This window comes from Nipponia nippon, unplaced genomic scaffold (genome assembly GCF_047370975.1).
Source record: "Nipponia nippon isolate SJK-2023a ecotype South Korea unplaced genomic scaffold, ASM4737097v1 scaffold_8, whole genome shotgun sequence".
NCBI lineage: Eukaryota > Metazoa > Chordata > Aves > Pelecaniformes > Threskiornithidae > Nipponia > Nipponia nippon.
Window position 1 is genome coordinate 46,789,671 of NW_028262402.1, and position 12,023 is coordinate 46,801,693.

The 12,023-nt window shown below is 44.9% G+C and overlaps 1 protein-coding gene across 2 annotated transcripts in view; it reads left to right on the plus strand.

Moving 5' to 3' along the window:
- The first annotated feature begins 9,409 nt into the window (after positions 1-9,409).
- Positions 9,410-12,023, plus strand: part of RFX3 (regulatory factor X3) — a 133,686-nt gene continuing 131,072 nt past the window's right edge. For both annotated transcript variants that reach the window (XM_087741336.1, XM_087741337.1), the window contains exon 1: positions 9,410-9,870. The gene's annotated coding sequence lies outside the window, so the exon portion shown is untranslated. The remainder of the gene's footprint in view (positions 9,871-12,023) is intronic.

The window sequence follows — 12,023 nt, forward strand, 5'->3', positions numbered from 1 at the left end:
GCTGCATTAGGAAAAGTGTTGCCAGCAAGGCAGGGGATGGCATCCTTCCTCTCTGCTCAGCTCTGGTGAGAGACATCTGAGGTAATGTGTGTAGTCCTGGGCTCTCCAGTGCAAGAGAGACATGGACATACTGGATTGAGTCCAGCAAACGGCCACAAAGATGATTAAGAGACTGAAGCATCTCCCATATAAGGAAAGGCTGAGAGAGCTGCAAGTCTAGCCTGGAGAAGAGAAAGCTTAGGGAGATCTTACCACTGCATATGGGCAGAGGAAAGAAGACGGACCCAGACTCCTCTCAGTGGTCTGCAGTGATAGGAGAAGCAGCAATGGGTTCAAATCAAAATACACAAAACTCCATTTAAACATAAGAAGAAACTTTTTTTACTGTGAGGGTGGTTGAACATTGGAACAGGTTGCTCAGAGAACTGTGAAGTCTCCATCCCTGGAAATACTCAAACTTCACTGGATACAGCCCTAAGCAACACGCTGTGGCTGACCTGTTCTGGCTAGCAGTGGGACTGGGCGCTCTCCAGAGGCGCCAGCCAGCCTCGGTGCTTCTGCAGTTCTGCAGTTGGAACCTCAGTAAGACCTGATGGTAGCACAGCACAGTCGCAGGAACAAGAACTGGTCACGCTGTACTGCTGCCAATATGGTCTGGGCAAGGAGGAACAGGATCCAAAATTTGTATTTAGAAAATATCAGGGGCACATGGAATAGAGATCTGTAGTCTTTCATTTTATACATCATGTGCTTTGAGCAAACTCAGATAGCACTTGAGGAAAAAAACAAGGGTTTAGCCTGAAGAGGGATGAGACCAAATTTCTTTCTGCTTCTGTCTTCTAATGGCAGTCTGAGCCACTTTTCTTGACCATTCACTTTTTGCCTTGAGTTTTGGCCTTTGCCTTTCCTAGTTGCTGTGGCAGGTGACAGAGTACCCAGGACTCCCCTGTGCTGGCTTTCCTGCTGCACTGCCACCCCATGCTCCTGCCCGGCATTCCCATGGCCAGCAGCCCAGTGAAGGGGCTCTGCACACCAAGGATGCCCCTGCTTACCCTGGCCCACAGGTACACACGTAGCTTGCCCCGCACTGCCAGGGTCCCTTGCTGAGGAAGCTCATGTGATGCTCTCAGCAGGCAAGTTCACACCCACGTTTGTCAAAGCACTGGAGCCTGCTTCACCCCTAGGGTGATGAGCCAAGGTTATGGAGCAGGCTGCTGGTAGCACCTGCACTTGCCCTGATTATCAAGCTCTTGGAAATATTACTTCCGCTCATCCTGCCTCCTCCTGCTTTAAACAAGCACCAGGTTTGTCACAGTCCAGCAGCCCAAGTCCCCCAGTCAGCCTCCTGGGACAGCCCTTTTGGGCAGTCACAGCTCACCTTGCCTGACCACTGTTGCCAGGACAGACATGACTGCCTCCATTTCACAGCCCTGCAGACACCACCAATGGGCACAGCCAGCATCTTCACCTGCTCCCCACCTCCACAAACAGACCCATGCCTGGCTTGCTGGGGTGCAGCTCAGAGTCAGTAAGGAGCAACAAGGGCTCCTGCAAAGACTGATGTGCCCAAAGCCACCCCCATGTCAGGCAGGGTGTTGTAACCCAAATATTTGCAAGGCAGCCTACAAGCCTGTGGTTTGGACACAAAGCAGTCAGAATAGCTCCGAGTACCATGTAGCATCAGCCTCCAGGAGAGGTGCCATAGGACAGTAAAAATGAGCTAAGGAACCCCACAGAGCCTCAGTCAAGTAAATTGGACTCTGCCTGTGCAGAAGGGCCCATGCACTTCTGAGTCTTTTTACATGCTTGTAATTTTGGATGCTACCAAAAGAACAAATAAATGCCAAAATAGCAACAGATTTTAAGCTTTAGTATGTAACAGGTTTTGAGTTTGACAGATTTGATTGTACAAATTAGGAAAGAAATGAAAATACACATAAGAGGCTTGAATAAATGTTTTCTCTAGGCTCACTGCAATGGGGGAAAAAAGTGTCATGCAAAACTGTACATATTTATACCAAAAGCAGGCCACAATGCCCTTGACTGTATACCACAACTGCCACTGCAAATTTGTTTTTTCATAACATTCTATGGGTTTGGCTAACTGACTCAATATACAAAGCGTTACATCACAAACAAAGGCTGTTGTTTACAAATGCCAAGCCTACCAAAAGACCCTAGACTGGTCTACTCTAGCCCAGCCTAGTGATGAAGTATCCCCATTTGACTTGAACAAAGAAGCCAAAACTATTTAAACAAGTGGATGGTTTGGTTTATAATTGTGTGGTGAATTTAAATTAAGATCTATTAGGCATATGTTCTTGAGGGTGAATAGTTGTATTAGAGAAGCTCTCTATTAGATTTTTAAAATTCATCTGCAAAGTTACCCACTCATGGAGCAGGTAGTACAGTTCTAACAAAGAGTACTGTGTGTTGCATTCTCAGAAAACATTCATTTACTACCTCAGCTGTCTGAACATTTTTTCTGGAAAGGGCAATGCTCACTTGGTCTTCACAGCAGTTACGAAGTCAGGCCACAGTCTACTGAAGACAAGGACTTGCACTAATTCCACAGGACACCAGAGTGCAGAAAGTGACAATTAATTACTTTATCCTTTGTCACTGTCTGGAGTGAATTGATTTAATCAGAACAGATCAAGGGGATAATTCCATGCAATCCACAGATTCTTCTGCCATGGTCTTTGAGCATAAGGGAGAAATTTTAAAGCCTCATGTGTGGCCAAACAGCTGAACACCTTCTCTGGTGTCTGTACAAAAGCCAGTGTTTAGACTCAGGAACCTCTGGCATTGCCACACCTACAAAGGTCATCAATTTGGCACCGTTCCCTGATGTTATTATTTTTGTAGAAATTGTTTAAATGACTATCCTAACTCTGGTTAAACAACTACAAACCCTGAATTCAGTAATCAAAGGAATTTCTTCCAGGATTAGGGCTGGAGATTTTAGTCATTTTCCTAAAGAAAACTGGATTCTCAGTGGCTGGTATAATCTCAGATTTCACATGGCAACCAAACAAATCTGTATTTGTTTATTTAAGATACAATGTGGCTTAACATATGCCTACTCAGTGTTTTTTACATTTGTTACATCAGATACTGAAAAATGATGAATTTCTTTTATACTAGATTATTTTTACTCATTATATAGGTAAAACTGCTCTATGACTGTATCTCAATATCATTTTAAAAATCATTACTGATACTTCTACAAACTCAGTGTAACTTAACTGTAAGAGACTTTAAATACTGATTAACATGTCAAGCTTCTAAATTAACTACAGTTATGCCTACTACAGCATTTTAGTTCATATCAACAGTGCATTGTCAAGGCAAATCTCTTATCACCCCCACTTATCGTGCTTTGATTCTCTTAATGATGCAATCTTGGTGCATGCAAACTTCACGTGCCTTTTCAAGGCACCTTTCCAATGCAACCAAACTGGAAGATGCATTGCACGAATGCACATGTTTCAGCTGCTAATGTGGTTGCAAGACCCTCAACTCAGTGAGTAGGCTGCACCCCCTTAAGTCCTCCAGTGTATAGCAAGCACAGAGGTAGCAGCAAAAAGCTCTCAGCTTAAGCCACATCCTGAAGTGCTTTTCATGCACATAAAAGGCCTAGTGTCACCAGTTTTACATTTGCTCTTTATGGTCAGCCTTTGTCAGTTCTTGCCATCTTGTTCCTTCCTCATCCCTGCAAGTGATGGTATTGTCCACGTCTTCTATGCCTCAGAATTGTCAACAGTGTGCCAGAAGGGAAACTGCAGGGAATCCAGAAAAGTACACTTCTTGTAAAACTGTGTGGACAGAGAGCTCACAGTACCAGGACAATACCAAACTGATGGTCTGCCAGTGATTGTCTCATCAACCACTGATGAGAGGAGCAGCAGCTAGGGTAAAATACAATTTAAGAAGATGAAGTAATTTCTACGTGGAAAAGATATAAACTTATCTTCATCAGAACCCAGGACTTCCAGAGCAGCATGGCAGTACTGTCCACATAACAGAGGGTCTAGGCAAACATGAGGTGGGCGCACTACTGAGCGTCCTGCCCAGCAAAGCAGTCTGGCCATCTGTTCCCACCCCCAAGGTCAAACATACAGGCTGCCCTGGTAGCTGAGTCAGTAGAGAAAAAGGAGTTTCAGTTCCTCAATTACCTGGTACAGATTGATAGAAGAATCCTGGTGTTCCTTAATGAATGGTAATGACATGTGGCCAGCAGGTCGACGGAGGTGTTTTTGCCCCTCTACTCTGCTCTGGTGAGACCCCACCTGGAGCACTGCATCCAGCTCTGGAGTCCTCACCACAAGAAAGACATGGACCTGTTGGAGCGCGTCCAGAGGAGGGCCACAAAAATTATCAGAGGGCTGGAACACCTCTGCTATGAGGACAGGCTGAGAGAGCTGGGGTTGTTCAGCCTGGAGAAGAGAAGGCTCTGGGGAGACCTTAGTGTGGCCTTTCAGTACTTAAAGGGGGCTTATAAGAAAGATGGGGACAGACTTTGTAGTAGGGCCTATAGTGATAGGACAAGGGTTAATGGTTTTAAACTAAAAGAGGGTATGTTCAGACTAGATATAAGAAAGACATTTTTTACAATGAGGGTGGTGAAACACTGGAACAGGTTGCCCAGAGAGGTGATAGATGCCCCGACCCTGGAAACATCCAAGGTCAGGTTGGACCTTGAATGACCTCTGAGCAACCTGATCTAGTTGAAGGTGTCCCTGATTATTGCAAGGGTGGGGGGATGGACTAGATGACCTTTAAGGGTCCCTGCCAATCCAAACTATTCTATGATTCTGTGATTCTATGACACTCCAGGATGCTAACTGAAGAAAAAAAGTTGCATAAAAAAGCATATACTGTTCATGCAAACAGGAAGGGACCGACCTTATAGTCCAAGCCAACCTCACCTAACCCTATAAAAAACCAACATATTAGTAGGCATTTGGGGAACGTGTATCACACATAGCTGGACTGCAGGTATGCAGATCACCAAGCAAGAGGGGATGTCCACATCGTGAGGGAGACAGGTAGAAAATTTTCAAGAGAACAGTGGATGACTTGTTATGGCTATAAGATAGCATAAGATAAGTGTAAGATTGTTATGTGTACTAGTATTTACCAATTAGGTAAGTAATAAATAACCAATTTACTTAAGCAGAATTGTGTGGTGATCTGTGTATTTACTACAGTATCCAAAAGAACCATGACACGCAGCCAGACAGCGTAGCCTCTAGATCTGCACTAAGTTGCCAATCCCTTAACATCAACATCTATACATATCTCCTTTGCTTTCTCCCTCTCACCATGAGCACTCACAACAATGGACAAGACAGAAACCAATGGGACTAAACTTCAGAGAAAGCAAAAGGGCTTGTTTCTTCATACAACTGTTGCCAGCCAGTTGGCTCTTATTGACAGAAGACATTGAGAATGCAAAGCTTATACACAAGTTTAAGGGGAGACTGGATAAATTCTTGGAAAAGATTCTCTGAAGGTTATAAAAAAGACAAATCATGCAGGGTTCAGAAAATCCCTGAGGTGAAAATGGTCATAGGCTGGCAAAGTTAACAAGTGAAATGCATGTATATGCTTGTTCTTGCACTTCTTTAGGCATTAACTTATACTAACTGGGCCAATAAGAATAGTGGATTAGATGTACCCATGATCTGAATCAGTTAGAATACTCTTCCACAGTTTACTTTAGTATTTTGTATTGTCTTTACACTGTTTCATAAGATATATATTGTTTTCTGCACAACATGGCTAATAGGAATGCCTTATGGTGTACTTCAGATATGCTACAAATGACAGACTGTATCTGAAAACCATTTGGAAACACAAACAACCTATAAAATGGACTTAACAAAAAATGGGCTATGTTATATGAGATTACTAGGCAGGCTAATTATGACCTTATAAGAAATATCCAAACTCTACAAGATTCTGTATTTTGGAAAAGTCCTGTGGGATTGTAATGCAATTCTGCTGAAGATCAAAAACTGAAAGCATTATAAATCTTGTATCAGAAAAAAAGTAGTTCATAGGAATAGCCTTTCTTCCATTATCATTCTCAATATAAAAAACTGCAGTATAAATTCCTGCATATGAAACCAATTATTTTTCAGAGGCATTAAAGTTTTGATTCTGACAACAAAAAGTGATACTTTTCAAAGTACATGAGCAACTTCTGTCCAACCCTGTTTTAGTTCACTGGTGAAAAACTTTGATTATATTCTGATTATTCCTTATCCACATAAGTAGGCATAAAATTATTTTGAGATATACAGTATATGCTGAATCTAAATATAAAATACAAGGCTTTTAATAATACAACCACTTTTAATCGATAGCACTTTCATATTTCAATTTGGCAGGTTGTTTAATAGTGTTGTTAGTTACAGAAGTTCTATGAAGTGATTGAATGTTTTTATTGATTATCTTGCAATAAGTAACGGTTGACAAGTTAAAAAAAAGATAGTATCTTCAAAAATTAAGATATGTGTTCTTTGATAAATAACAAATTGTTAAAATTTTGAGCTAAAAATTTGTAGAAATGTCTTTGAAATTATTTGAAAAGGAACTTCAGTTTCCATTAGGCCCTGACTGATCTAAGTGGGTACTTCTGTGTCCTGGTTTTAGCTGGGATAGAGTTAATTTTCTTCATAGTAGCTAGTATGGGGCTGTGTTTCAGATTTGTGCTGAAAACAGTGTTGATAATAGAGGGATGTTTTCGCTACTGCTGAGCAGTGCTTACACAATGCCAAAGCCTTTTTCTGCTTCTCACCCCACCCCACCAGCGAGCAGGCTGGGGGTGCACAAGAAGTTGGGAGGGGACACAGCTGGGACAGCTGACCCCAACTGACCAAAGGGATATCCCACACCGTATGACGTCATGCTCAGCATGTAAAGCTGGGGGAAGAAGAAGGAAGCAGGGGAGGCATTCGGAGTTATGGCGTTTGTCTTACTAAGTAAGCATTCTGCATGATGGAGCCCTGCTTTCCTGGAGATGGCTGAACACCGGCCTGCCGATGGGAAGTACGGAATGAATTCCTTGTTTTGCTTTGCTTGCATGCAGGGCTTTTTTTTTACTTATTAAATGGTCTTTATCTCAACCCACAAGTTTTCTCACTTTTGCCCTTCCGATTCTCTTCCCCATACCACTGGTGGAGGAGTGAGCGAGCGGCTGTGTGGTGCTTAGTTGCTGGCTGTGGTTAAACCACGACATTCTGCTAATTAATTTCATAGATGGAAGCATCAAAACATTGAAGTGATTAAATAATTTCCCTGTAACAAAAGTAGCTACTACCCTCTTTCTGACACAGCAAGTGATCATGTATTTATAGACTGAAATGCTGGTATAGACTAAAATATTCTGCAAATATACTGGCTCAAGGAAAGAAGTATAGTGATATTTATATGTGTGTATTTTAAATTTCTGCCAAGGCCTAAATTGGGTTTGATTTGTTCTTTCCACACAGACACATAAAGTTCCATGATTTAATAACACAAATAATCAGCACAGTGCTTTTATCCTTCAACTTTATGACATTTACCACAGCTCGCCGTGTTCATCTTGCCAAGCAAATAAGTATGTGACAACTGACACAACAGAGAAGACAGTACAGTATCAAGAAGTAAAAAACTTAAGAGCGTACCAAGAAGTAAAAAACTTAAGAGCAGCACCTTCTTTAGCAACATGGATGAGATGAATGTTGCTAAAGCTTTACCATGGTATTGAGTCACACCATGCTGGCAACAATTTTCTGGTAAAAATACTCAGTGTCCAACACGCCTTTTTGTCCTTTACATTGTTCACATGAAATTTAAAATTCAATGAAAACACAAATCCTCAAGCCTTTCAATGTATTAACAGCTACATAAAACTACCTGTATTTGCTGGATAGACAGAATGAAAGATGCTCATCAAAATATCTTTTACTGTCAAATGAATTCACTGCTTAAATGCATTGCTATGTATATTTATTAAATTACATTGCTTATGGTTGTGTCTCATCTTAGTGTTTCTGATTGACAAGGCTACTTTTGCAAGTGAGTGGGTCTGAGCTCTTAAAACACCCAGACATTCACTGAGGTTGAAGACCCCAGCAGAGCGGTTACCAGCTTAGCATCTCAGGAAGATCAGGTACCACAGGAGGAAGTATTAGGACATAGCTTCAGCTGTACAAGTGCACAGTTTTATTAATGCAAGATTGTTCTGTTATAGACTTAAAGCTCCGTCAGTTAAGGTTTTATTTTTATATACTTACAGATTTTTCAGTATGTTTTGCAAATAGTTGTTACGGCTGTGATAGTTACATGGGACCCTGAAAATCACAGTAAATCTATTAATGTTTTGAAAACGCTTCTGTGGTATGTAAGAACAATTTTGATCTGTTCTTGCAAGGACAGCTGTAGTGGAGTGGTTGTAGGGTATGTGAGCAAATGTCAGGTGCTTATAGCAACAGGTATGAGAAAGATGTCAAGATTGTTAAACCATGTGTTGGTAACAAAACATGAGGATACACATCAGTACACAGGTAATGGTCATGAAGGAATTGCGTGGTTCACAGAGATTACAGGCAAGCATTATTAGCTACATAAACAGCAGCAGCTGTGTATAGCACTGCAGAGATACCTTGCGGGTTAGTAAAGAGCTGCACATAGGGATGCACTGGGACTAGAGGGAGACACTGTAGTGGCCATTAGACAGGTGGACATTGTACATAGCCAGAAAACCACCTACACCTCCACATCACCTGTCCCCCAAGTGCACACCCAGAACTGAGACACAAACTGCCAGGAGGACAGCAGCCGGTTTTCACAGCTCCGTGTCAGCACTGCACCACGGCCTCCACGGCCCCACCGCCTGCACAGGAGACGAGGCCCGCTGGGGCGGCAAGGCCGAGTAGACCCAGGGCGGCCACCGGGCGCCCCAGGGCTTTGGCTCGGCCACAGCGTGGCCTTATGTCTGCCCGCCGGAGAAGCCCAGGGCGGGCAGGGCCACCACAGAGCCACAGGGCTGCGGGCCCGGCCGCCGCCGTCCCTCCCGCCTTAAAATGGCGGCAGCCTGGCAGCTCCCCCTCCGCCAGCGGCTCCTCGCTGCCATTTTCCGAGGGAGGGAGGCGTGGGGCGCCTGCAGCAAGCGGCGGTGGGAGGGGGCGAGCAGCCGCCGCCGGGCCCAACTTCCTGCCCGTCCCGCCTGGCGGCGGCCCCCTTCACCCGCCGGCGGGCGCGGCGCGGTGCGGTGCGGTCGGTGCGGTGCGGAGCGACCCCCGCTGCGGGCAGCGCCGCAGCCGGGCCCCCTCCTCCCCGCCCGCCGGAAGTGGCGTCAGGCGGCCGCCGGCCCGGCCCAGGCAGCACCCGCGCGGCCACGCCCCTCGCCGCGGGCCCGGCGCCGCCAGCCGCCCCCGCCGCCGGCAGCCCCGCCGCCTCCCCGCCGCCCCTGCGTCCGCCCGCCAGCGCCGGCGGCCCGGGCGCGGCACAGGAGCCCAGGCGCTGCCCGGCCTGGCCGAGGGAGCCGCCCCCGCCCGCCCCGGCGCCGTCCGTTAGGGCAGGCCCCGCCTCTTCCGGGCCTCTCCGGCTGGGCCGCCGCCTCCTCCTCTCTCGCTCGCTCTCCCTTTTGTGAGTTATAGCAACCGTTGCCTTGTGAATCAAGCGCCATAGTCACCGTAGTCCTGGCGACTGTTACCCATCAACAACAACCGCTCCTCTCCTGCTCCTCCTCCTCCTCCTGCTGCTGCTCCTCACCCCCTTCCTCATCGTCACCCACAACAACAACAACAACAACAACAGCCACCGCCAGCAGCAACGACAGCGGGAACACCACCACAGCCCGCCTCAGCCCAGGTGAATATGCTTGTCGGGCGGCCGCCGGCCCTCCCTCCGCGCTCCCTCCCCCAGCCGCTGCCTCCCCCCTCCCCGCAGCATCCGGGCCGGGGCTGCTCCCTTGGGCTGCGCGGTTGGTTGCGGTGCAGCCAGGGGGACGTGGGTCGCCCTCCCGGCTCCCCCGCTTTCCCCCGCCGCCTCCGCCTCCCCGTTCCTCTTCCCCGTCCCCCTCCCCGCCTCGCTCCGGCCCCGGCCCGGGCCCCGCTGGCCCTGGGTGTACTTTGCGGTTGGGTGGGGAGCGCGTTCTTGAGAGGGGCGGTTGGGATGGGGGTGTCTGTCGGGCGGGGAGGGAGCTGGCCGCGGTGCGAAGTGAGGAGGAAGAGAGGCTTGGCGATGATGGGGACGGCGGCACGCTTCTGGGACCTCCAGGACAATTGCTTGGATGCGGTGGGTATGCATCTTACTTGGTCTCTCGTTTGCACGGATGGGCGAATGTAGAAATCGTGGAACAAGGCTCCGGCCGCAGTCTAACGTTACTTACTTTAAACCCGAAAAACCGTGGGGGTGGTAGGAAAGATGCAGCCGGCGACGGATCCTGAGGCACACTGAGAGCAGGGGGTGGTTTTCCCCATTCACTTATAGGGGCCTAGTTTTGATATGATGCAACTGCTAAATGTTGCAGATTTCTGTGAACTTTCTATATCTTCTAATGAGACTCTCCTGTTATCGATCGTATCGATCACTTTTCTGTGCTTTATGTAGCCATGTAATTTTTTCTTTTATTCATGATTAATGTTGCTGCTTATTTTAGTACGAGCTGTATTTTCTTTGTATTGTGGAGTGTTTTTTTGTTTATTCAATACCCCGACCCATACACATACAGAGTAGCAGGTTTTTTTTTCTTCTTGCACTCCTTCTGCAGGGGATTATTTTTTAAATGATGCTTTCATACTGCCAGTATGGAACAGTGCATGTGTAGATCTAGTTTATGCACAGTGAGTTATGTTCATGTGGAGAGAATCCATTTCAGTTTCCTTAAACTCTTCACAATGAAGGAAATTCAAGATATTGACTGCGAGTTTGTGTGTTGAGGAGCAAAGCAAGGAGAAAACAAGAAACAGTATTTAAAAAAAAAAGTCTTTGTGATTTTGTTATTACTGCTGTATTTCAAGAGTACGTTTGGGAAAGAGGGAAGAGGCAGCTTTTTACCTCTCAAGGAGCTATAGTAGAAATTGTGTTATTAATGAGGATGGTTTGCATTTTTTTTTCAATCCAAAATGCTTGTTTTCTTCATCCTTTTTGTGATTGCTTATTAAGGTCTAAACATGTGTGTTGTCAGTGACATCAAATCATACTTTATATACTTTTTAATTCTTTTGGATAACGTGAATTTTTGGCATCTATTATGGCAATGAAATTCTCTTTTAACATTTCCATATGCAGTTGCACTCTCCCCTTTGACTTGTCAAATCATGTGTCATTGTGGCAAGCTTTTTTCTTTTTGAAGTGTTGACTTATTTATTTCCTTATTGCTTTATTTAATAAAATAGTTAGGAAAAAGGATGGTCTTGTTTTTAATCTAAAACCTACATTTTAATTGTATATAGACTTTTTCTATTTTTATATCTGTAGAAACCTGTGTAAAATGCAGGGTTTCTCATTACAATTTCAGCAACAATATACTCATTTGTCTCACATTGGAACTACCAATGAATGTGACAAGGGCAATTTTTCCAAGCAGCTATCAACTACAAAGCATGCGAAGTAGTTAGTGCATTGTTGATATTAATATTTCTTGAGCTAAGGCATATTGGATCTTTTTTTTTTTTTAATGTATATTTCATGGGCCAACAACAACTTAGAAAATACATTATTTTGAGTAATGACCAGAGGTCTCTACATTGTCATCTTTCTATGATTTTAGTCAAGATGAAACCACTGAGTGCTAATTTTCTAGGTCCTGCTGTCAAAGAAGTTCTAAAGACTTTAAGAATTTTCGGTGTGAATTATAGTACTGTATCATTCATATGACACATTTAAATCTTAATGTATTTGTTATTAGTTTTATTGGGTAGTTTATGCGATTCATTGGTTGTGAAATCATTCCTGGCATCTACTGTTGTTGAAAAGAGAAGATGTCAGTTCTGCACCATGCCTTTCTGGAGTAGCCCTCT